This window comes from Pseudorasbora parva, chromosome 9 (assembly GCF_024679245.1).
Source record: "Pseudorasbora parva isolate DD20220531a chromosome 9, ASM2467924v1, whole genome shotgun sequence".
Classification (NCBI taxonomy): domain Eukaryota; kingdom Metazoa; phylum Chordata; class Actinopteri; order Cypriniformes; family Gobionidae; genus Pseudorasbora; species Pseudorasbora parva.
This window is the reverse complement of record NC_090180.1, coordinates 40,998,314-41,008,544: the sequence shown is the minus strand read 5'-3', so window position 1 is coordinate 41,008,544 and position 10,231 is coordinate 40,998,314.

The window sequence follows — 10,231 nt, the reverse complement described above, 5'->3', positions numbered from 1 at the left end:
GTACTGCACATAAACACCATAAACACAGAATTACATATTCAGTGCACAAACTCAGGGGCTGGGGTTGGGGTGAATGCTTAGAAGTCTTTCATGGGTCAGAAGAGTGCCGCTGTTGTTCTCACAAAATTTCTTAGGAGAGCTATAATAGAAACAAACAAGTTAGTTGCATATAGAATGAATATAAATGAGGTAAATGAACCTGTTTCGAAATGATACAAAATTACAGATGATTATGCTTGATATTTCACATTTAACATTTCATATAAACTAATTACTACAGTTTGTTAAAGGTGAACTATGTAGTATTTTTGCAGTTAAATATCCAAAAACCACTAGGCCAGTGTTATATATTTTGTTCAGTTGAGTTCTTACAATATCCCAAATGTTTCCAACTATTTGTAAATTGTGAGAAAATTGTTATTTTAACCAAGGAGCCGGGACGTCTGAGGGAGTCGCCTGTCGATTGCCTCATATCTGCGCTACCCTCGTTTTTTTTATTTACTCTTAGCAGTGTGAACAAGTGTCACAGCAGCCGCTGAGCGAACACACAGAGTAATGTCATAACATCATTTTAAACACAATTAAATGTATCTAATATGATAAACAGAGCTGTGTTAATTTATACTCATGACCGGAAAAGCAGAAATGGTGCCGGCGACTTTGTCCCGTCATAATAAAAGTCCTGTTGCTCGCCAGCCGCGTATCGCTCCAGCGGCCTTGCTCAGCTCCCTCAACACTCGGTCCTGCTCTGCTTCACACTACAGTGACATTAATAATCACATCCATGAACATATTTCTGCTTGAGTCCTCACCTGTGATTCTTTCCCACCGGCTGTGAGGTGAAGACCACATGTCCCAAGATTCTGCGCTCAAACTTGGCGTCATCAAACTACACCTTTTGTTTTGAATAGGCGACCTCTAGCGGATGGAAAAGTTACATAGTGTAGATTTCACACACTACTTGAGAATATGTGTTGTACACTTTAAAATATAGTAAATTAAGATATAAAATTAGGTATCCAAAGATTGTTGAATGTGACTGACAAACATCGAATGTGAAACAATACTTCTTCTTTTTATGTTTTTGAAAGAAGTCTCTTATGGTCACTGGGCTGCATTTATTTGATCAAAAGTACAATACATTTTCAGCATTGTCACTCCAGTCTTCAGTGTCACATGACAAATCTTGACAAATGCTGAGAAATGGTGACCAGAAAGTAAAAAAACAGCCATTGAACATTTAGATTAAAAGAAAAATTATAACTGTAAAATTATTTACAGTAACTTTTGATCCATTTAATGCATCCTGCAGGCAGGCGGACAGACAAGCGGTGGGCGGACTAAGGGCAGACTGATTGACGGACAGACAGACCATTATATAATACTATTTGAACTTCCCTCTGAAACAGTGACGTGGGCATGCTGACGTGGGGTAACGTGGTTGATCCCCGTAGGGCTGAAGGGGTTGTCATGGCAGGTGGCGGAAGATCTGCTACGGTGTTGTGCTGCAATAATTACACAAATAAGCTTCTCTGCCCATGTTTGCTCCAGACAGACGCATTCAAGTTTTATTGGATCTGACCATGAAAGAGCCTTCTGCCTAATGAGGAACAGGAGCCATGTGTGTGTGTGTGTGTGTGTGTGTGTGTGTGTGTGTGTGTGTGTGTGTGTGTGTGTGTGTGTGTGTGTGTGTGTTTGTGTGTTTGTGTGTGTGTGTGTGTGTGTGTGTGTGTGTGTGTGTGTGTGTGTGTGTGTGTGTGTGTGTGTGTGTGTGTGTGTGTGTGTGTGTGTGTGTGTTGGAAGGGTTGGGTTATGTTAGGGTTAGACAGATTTAGACAGTTTTAATTTGATGACAAAATGAGGACATTTTGGCCGGTCCTCACTTTCTGAGACCCCTCTAAAGACCTGTTTAAGGGTTAAGACTTGATTTTAGAGATAAGGTTAAGGGTAGGTTTAGATTAAGGGTTTGGGTTAGTCGGGCACTTATGGGTAAGGAGCTAGAGATTACCGATGTGTCCTCACAAAGACAGCTGCCCAAGAGTGTGTTTGTGGGGGATTAGCTATAGTGTGGAAACAGAATTGTCTCCAGAACTTTGCTAAAGCTGATAAAAAAATCTCCTTTTAGCGACATCAAGATTGAAAGTTTTCTTTTAGGGCAGGGTTAGAATTAGTGTAGAATTAGTCATAAGCTTTATATGATAACAATGACGGTCTCCGTGTGGTACAAAGGACAAAGATTCATTGATGTGAAATCAAGGGAATCATGGGTTAGGCCCTCCTCTTAACACACACACCTAGGGTTTTATGTGTTTCTCCTCTTGAGGACAGGGGAGTAAAGTTTAAACGCGCAAACCTACACATCACAGAAACTTTCTGCATTTTTACATTTAAAAAAAAAACATGATTTATAAGCTGTTTTCCTCATGGCGACCAAAAAAATGTCCCCATAAGTAGAAGGGTTCAGGGGGAAATACCCCCCCCCCCCATTAACTACGACTTTTCCCTCAATTAACTCCTCATTTACTGCTTATTAGTAGTTAGTGTCACGGTTCATGGATTCCCTGTCTCACTCTTGGGTGCGTGTTGAATGTAGGTGAGGGCGGAGCCTGGGATTGGCTCATCACGCACCTGTGGCTGATCACCTGCACCAGCTGCAACTCATCACCTTCACCCTATTTAGTCTCTCTGTTTCTCTCTTGTCTTTGTCAGAGCGTTGTTGGATGTTTCCCCTTGTGTCTCCGTGTTGGTTGTCGTTTCCCCCTTCCGTGAAACGCTGGATCCCTTCCCGGATTACCTGTACCGACCTCCCGAGTCACAGCTGCTCACAGCCTGCCCGTGTCGCCAACAGAGCCTCTCTCACTGCTCTGTCTTATCCGGACTTCTTCAGTGTTCTGAGTTTTGACTTCTGTGACACTATCCGTCAAATAAACTAATTACTTGCTTTTGAATCCTGCCTCTGTGAATCCGTTACAGAACGCTCTGACCAACCATGGATTCAGCGAGTATCAACGCCCTACTGACCAGCAGCAACGAGAGACTGGACCAGCAGGAGGCGAACTTAACTGCCACAGGACAGGCAGTACACACCTTGGTGGCACGGGTGGCCGAGCTGACCCAACAGATGCAACAACTCGTCGGTCCCACTGTGCCCGACCCACCGCCGATTCCCCACACACCATCTGCATCGCGGCAACCGGAACCACGTCTGCCTACCCCCGAGAGTTATGCCGGTGAGAGCAATTATTGCAGAGCCTTCCTTACCAAGTGTTCCTTGTTTTTCGCTCTTCAACCGCAGACTTTCAACACGGAAAGATCCAAGGTGGCATTCGTCCTCACCCTGCTCTCCGGACGAGCCGCACTTTGGGGAACGGCGGTGTGGGAGAACCAACATCCTTGCTGCTCCTCGTTCCAGACGCTGGCGGCAGAGATGAGAAGGGTGTTTGACCGAGCGGTGACCGGAAGAGAAGCGGCACGTCAACTCGCAGAGCTCCGCCAAGGTAACCGCTCGGTCTCGGATTATTCCATCGAGTTCCGCACCCTGGCCGCCGAATGCAAGTGGAACGAGGAGGCACAGTGGGACATGTTCCTGCATGGGCTGGCTGACCGCATCCAGAAGGAGATATTCGCCATCGACCTTCCGGAGAAGATTGACGGTCTCATTGATCTTGCTTTGAGGGTGGACGCTCGTCTGAGTCGGCTGAGGTCCAGGATGGAGCCTCAGCATGGGAGTGTCGAATGCCCTCAGGCCAGCGCTACGGATGCGGTCAGCTACACCTTCGACCCGGAGCCCATGCAGGTGGGTCGAGCTCGGCTCTCCCGGGAGGAGAAGGCGAGACGGAGATCCCGTGGTCTTTGCCTGTACTGCGGCGGGAACGGACACCTGCTAGACTCCTGCCCGGTAAAAGACCACGCCCGGCGGTAAAAGGAAGGCTACTGTCGGGCGGGATCTCCGTGGAAAAGACCTCATCCTCCACTCTCCTCCCGGTGAGATTGCTGTGGGCAGCTCAGGATTATTCCAGCCTCGCCCTCCTCGACTCGGGAGCGGAAGGTAACTTCATTGACTCTGCCCTTGCTCACAAACTTAACATACCCACCATTGCACTCAAGAACACCATTTCTGTCAACGCACTCAACGGACAAGTTCTCCCTGACATTTCATTCACCACTGAACCACTTACACTGATCACTTCCGGCAACCACACAGAACGCATTTCATTTTTCATCCTGGACTCCCCTTTGGCTCCCGTTGTCCTCGGTCACCCTTGGCTGGAGTTACACAATCCAAGGGTTGACTGGGGACAAAACTCTGTGTCTGCGTGGAGTGATAAATGTTATGAGTCTTGTTTGGTGTCTGCTTGTTCGTCTGTTTCTCGTTCTGTTTTTCAGAGTGAGACGGTGAATCTGTCTAACGTGCCTCCGGAGTACCTCGACCTGAAGGAAGTGTTCAGTAAGTCCCGAGCTGCTTCTCTCCCTCCGCATCGTCCCTATGACTGTGCTATAGATTTACTCCCAGGTAAGTCTCCGCCTAAGGGCAAACTATACTCTCTTTCTATTCCAGAGAGGGAGGCCATGGAGAAATATATTTCTGATTCTCTAGCCTCCAAATTCATCCGCCCTTCCTCTTCTCCAGCGGGGGCGGGGTTCTTCTTCGTGGGGAAGAAGGATGGTTCTCTGCGACCTTGCATTGATTACCGAGGGCTGAATAACATCACGGTAAAGAATACCTATCCTTTGCCGTTGATGTCTTCAGCTTTCGAGAGGTTACAGGGAGCATCCGTCTTCACGAAGTTGGACTTACGTAACGCTTATCATTTGGTTCGCATCAGGGAGGGGGATGAATGGAAAACCGCATTTAACACCCCCAGGGGGCATTTTGAATACTTGGTCATGCCTTTCGGCCTTTCCAACTCCCCAGCGGTTTTCCAGGCACTCGTCAATGATGTGTTGAGAGACATGGTCGACCAATTCATATATGTCTACCTGGATGACATTTTGATTTTTTCTTCGTCTCTCCAGGAACATGTTCGACACGTCAGACGAGTGCTTCAGAGGTTGCTAGAGAATGGGCTTTTTGTCAAGGCGGAGAAATGCGCTTTTCATGCACAGTCTGTTCCTTTTTTAGGGTACATCGTGTCATCGGAGGGAATGCGCATGGATCCCGACAAGGTTAAGGCTGTGATGGATTGGCCAAGTCCAGATTCCCGTAAGGCCCTACAGAGGTTTCTGGGGTTCGCCAATTTCTATCGGCGTTTTATTCGCAATTTCAGCCAACTAGCCGCACCTCTGACTGCCTTGACCTCTCCCCGAATGACGTTCAGGTGGTCCGATACAGCTGAGGCTGTATTCGCCAAACTGAAAAGCCGCTTTGTTTCGGCTCCCATCTTAGTCGCCCCTGATCCCACACGTCAGTTCGTGGTAGAGGTCGACGCGTCAGAGGTGGGGGTAGGAGCGGTTCTTTCACAGCGCTCTCCCTCTGATGACAAGATGCACCCGTGCGCGTTTTTCTCCCATCGTCTTTCTCCTGCCGAACGCAATTATGACATTGGTAACAGAGAGTTGTTGGCCGTCAAGTTAGCGTTGGAGGAGTGGCGTCATTGGCTTGAAGGGTCGGGGGTTCCTTTTATTGTATGGACGGATCATAAGAACCTTGAATATATTAGATCTGCTAAAAGACTCAACTCCAGGCAGGCTCGGTGGGCACTTTTTTTCGGACGTTTTGACTTTGTTCTCTCGTACCGCCCCGGGTCTAAAAACATCAAACCCGACTCTTTATCTCGTATTTTTGATGCTTCCGAACGCCCGGTTACTCCCGAGTGTATTTTGCCAGAGAAGATAGTTATCTCTACACTCACATGGGAGATCGAATCGAAGGTCAAAGTGGCCTTAGAAGGGGTAACGCCCCCGCCCGGCGGCCCACCGAGTTGTTTGTTCGTTCCGGAGGGGTTAAGATCCGAGGTCCTCAAATGGGGTCACTGCTCCAACATTGCCTGTCATCCAGGGGTAAACCGCACTGGCAGTTTAATAAAGCAACGATTTTGGTGGCCACTTATGGCTCGCGACATTCGCAGTTTCGTTTTGGCTTGCTCGGTCTGTGCGGTTGGTAAGACATCTAACCAACCTCCCCAGGGGTTACTTCAGCCGCTGTCTGTTCCTTCGAGACCCTGGTCCCACATCGCTCTAGATTTTGTTACCGCCCTCCCGCCCTCCCAGGGCAAGACGGTCGTTTTGACCGTCGTGGACCGATTCTCGAAGGCAGCACATTTCATTCCCTTGCCCAAATTACCCTCAGCCAAGGAGACAGCGGTATCTGTAGTAGACCACGTCTTTCGGTTACATGGCCTCCCGATGGACGTGGTCTCCGACAGAGGTTCCCAATTTGTGTCCAAATTTTGGCAGGAGTTTTGTAAATTACTAGGAGCCACGGTTAGTCTGTCTTCGGGTTATCACCCCCAAAGCAACGGTCAGACCGAGAGAGCCAATCAGGATCTGGAAAGAGTGTTGCGATGTTTGGTATCCAAGAATCCTTCATCCTGGAGCCAGCAACTCTCTATGGTTGAGTACGCTCATAACTCTTTACCAGTGTCATCTACGGGCCTTTCGCCATTTGAGTGTAGTGTAGGTTACCAGCCACCTATTTTTCCTAGTCTGGATTCCGAGGTCGCGGTCCCCTCTGTTCACGCCTTTATCCAGAGGTGTCATCGCACATGGACCAGAGCCCGTGAGACTCTGCTCCAGGTGGGAGCGCGCACCAAGGCTAAAGCCGATCGCCACCGGTCTAAGCCTCCCGTTTATGTCGTCGGTCAAAAAGTGTGGCTTTCTACCAAGAACATTCCTCTCCGCTCCGTATCTAATAAACTTGCTCCCAAATTTATCGGCCCGTTCACTGTCACCAAGATCATTAGTCCGGTGACAGTCCGCCTCAAACTCCCTCCGGCATACAGGAGGATTCATCCCGCCTTCCATGTATCCAAAATCAAACCTGTTTTTCACTCCCACCTTAATCCGCCAGTCCCGGTTCCCCCACCGCCGCGACTCGTAGATGGGGAACCAACTTATTCGGTTAATCGCATTCTGGATTCTAGACGGAGGGGACGCGGTTTCCAGTACTTGGTGGACTGGGAAGGTTACGGTCCGGAGGAGAGAAGTTGGGTTCCTGCTAGGGACATTCTGGATCACTCCCTTATTGATGATTACAATCAACAGGTAAGGTCGGCTGGGAGCGTCAGGGGACGCTCCTAGGGGGAGGGGTACTGTCACGGTTCATGGATTCCCTGTCTCACTCTTGGGTGCGTGTTGAATGTAGGTGAGGGCGGAGCCTGGGATTGGCTCATCACGCACCTGTGGCTGATCACCTGCACCAGCTGCAACTCATCACCTTCACCCTATTTAGTCTCTCTGTTTCTCTCTTGTCTTTGTCAGAGCGTTGTTGGATGTTTCCCCTTGTGTCTCCGTGTTGGTTGTCGTTTCCCCCTTCCGTGAAACGCTGGATCCCTTCCCGGATTACCTGTACCGACCTCCCGAGTCACAGCTGCTCACAGCCTGCCCGTGTCGCCAACAGAGCCTCTCTCACTGCTCTGTCTTATCCGGACTTCTTCAGTGTTCTGAGTTTTGACTTCTGTGACACTATCCGTCAAATAAACTAATTACTTGCTTTTGAATCCTGCCTCTGTGAATCCGTTACAGTTAGTAAGGTATTTTTTGTAGCATTTAAGTTTAGTAATTGGGTAGGATTAAGGGATGTAGTCATGCAGAATAAGGTCATGCAGAATAAGGCATTAATATGTGCTTTATAAGTACTAATAAACAGCCAGTATCCTAGTAATATGCATGCTAATAAGCAACTAGTTAATAGTTAATAACTGAACCTTATAATAAAGTGTCACCAGAACATTTAACAACATATGAAAGCTGAGAAGTGTTCAGGAAAAAAGTGAGATCATATATATTTAACAAAGGGGCTAAAGAGAGAGAGAGAGAGAGAGAGAGAGAGGGGGGGGGGGGGTAGGAATGTGTTGGTGTGTCTCCAGGCATGCTGGCATGGAAAAGCCAAGTAATTACTGAGACAGAAACCACACTTCTGTCCCACACTCCTGAGAGTATGGGACATGCGCGCACACACACACACACACACACACACACACACACGCACACACCACAAAGCGAACAACTATCAAAATGACTAAAGTGACTCACAAAACTACTGAAAGCTCTGTAACATTAAAGCCCTTTTAAAGAATAATTTACAGCATGTGCATGTGACAGAGGACAACATACACTCTTGAAAAAAAAAAAGGTTATTTAATGGCATTGGCATCCATGAAGAACCTTTAACATCCATGGAATCTTTTCATTGCAAAAAGTTTCTTCTGTAGAATCCTGCAGGGAGAAAAAAACACAAAACTCTAAATAAGAGTGTATTTAGACACTTAGCCACATGTAAAAATGATTAATGACTCTGCAACAATACATCAAACCAAGTGGCATCTTCAAACAAATAATACCAGTTACCGAACGAACTTCACTGTCCTAAGACATTCACTTTTAACAAAACATTTTTTTTAGTGGGTGCATAAAAGTAGTTCCCCTTAAATTCACACAGGTTTCTTATAGCAGAGTGACCACATCGGTAGATCCTCTTATTAAATATGGACATGAACACTACCAGAAAGCGCCAAAACATTGTTTATCTAATGCAATGACATTCGTCCACGTTAAAGTGTGGCTTACGTGTCCAGATACAGAGGAGCAGCAGGAAGAGTCAAAGTAGACATCACTGTAGTTGACTTTGCATCTCACCTCAGAGACCTGGGATAGGAACCAACAGCCTGGAATACACAACATACACACATTATTTGATGAAACATGTACACAGTAGCATAAGGCTTCTTAATTCATTTCCAAACAGTCTGTTTGTGTTTACTCTGTTTGAGCATTATGGTGTTAAATCGTGACTTGACTCCCTTGTTCTCTTTCCATCTCCCTACAAAACGACAAAAATTGACAGCAAAACTGACATATGTCCAACATCATAGCCAGTTATGCTTTTTCCAGAAAGTGGTCCGCCAGAAGCTAGATATTTTACTTTATGACGTGTTAAATATGTGTTCTTACACAAAGACATCGATTCGCTTCAGAAGGCCTTTATTAACCCCCGGAGCCGTATGGGTTACGTTTATAATTGAAGGATGCACTTTTTTCAGCTTCGAATTTTGGGCTGCCATTCACTGCCATTATAAAGCTTTCATTAGCCAGGATTTTTTATTTATTTATATAACTCAGACTGTATTCTTCTAAAACAAGATATACACCTAGGATGATTTGAGTAACTCATGATGGGGTTATTTTCATTTTTGGGTGAACTATTCATTCACTCATCATTTTCATGTCCTATTGCAGTCTTTCATGACCGCTTTGACATATTTTTCAGAAACATCGGAACTCTTTTGTATGTCTGTAAAATGTTGTAACTCACCCTAAACATTTAATTCATGCTCCAAAACCTAGTTTATTAATATGTGTTGTTGTCGTTGTGTGACCCAGCTGGTCAAAATGTCTTTGTTTGTTCAACATGGAAATATTTGATATATACAAATGACATGTGTTTTCTTCTTTTTAGTTGACACTGGCTGTTTTCTACACTATACAAGAATGTCATTTTTTGTCTAGATGAATGCTCTTGTGTATCACACTGAGCTTTCTTGATACAGATTTCATCAGTAATTTACCAGGAAAAGTCAATACTGTAGTACACAAAAAGAAAATTGACATTTGATCACACTTTACATTAGGTTTCCTTAACTACTTAGCCTGACAAGCCAGATCCACATCAAGATGTTTGGTCTGGAAACTCTCCATAGACAGGGCTCAATCCGAGGGGCGGGATAAACAGTTGTCTTTCAAACTCCCTCTGCACGCGATAGGATAGCGCTACACCAACCAGAGCAACGTGAAGCGGAGCTAGTTAATAGATTAAACATTCGCCGTATCCGGTCAGCAAAACTCTGAACACATCTTCCATTTTTAAGAATGACTTCAGTGCCGTTCTTTGTTCTTTTCTCAGAGAAAAGCTTAACTCCAAGTCTTCCAGAGTCGTTGTCAAAGCCGATTCGAAAGACCGAAATTTGCCAGCTTCTGTGTTTACTAGTAGCACGCAAACGCAACTCTGGCGTCATTATGTTAAGCCCCGCCCACCGACTCTATACACGATGTGATTGGCCTGACCAGAGTTTGG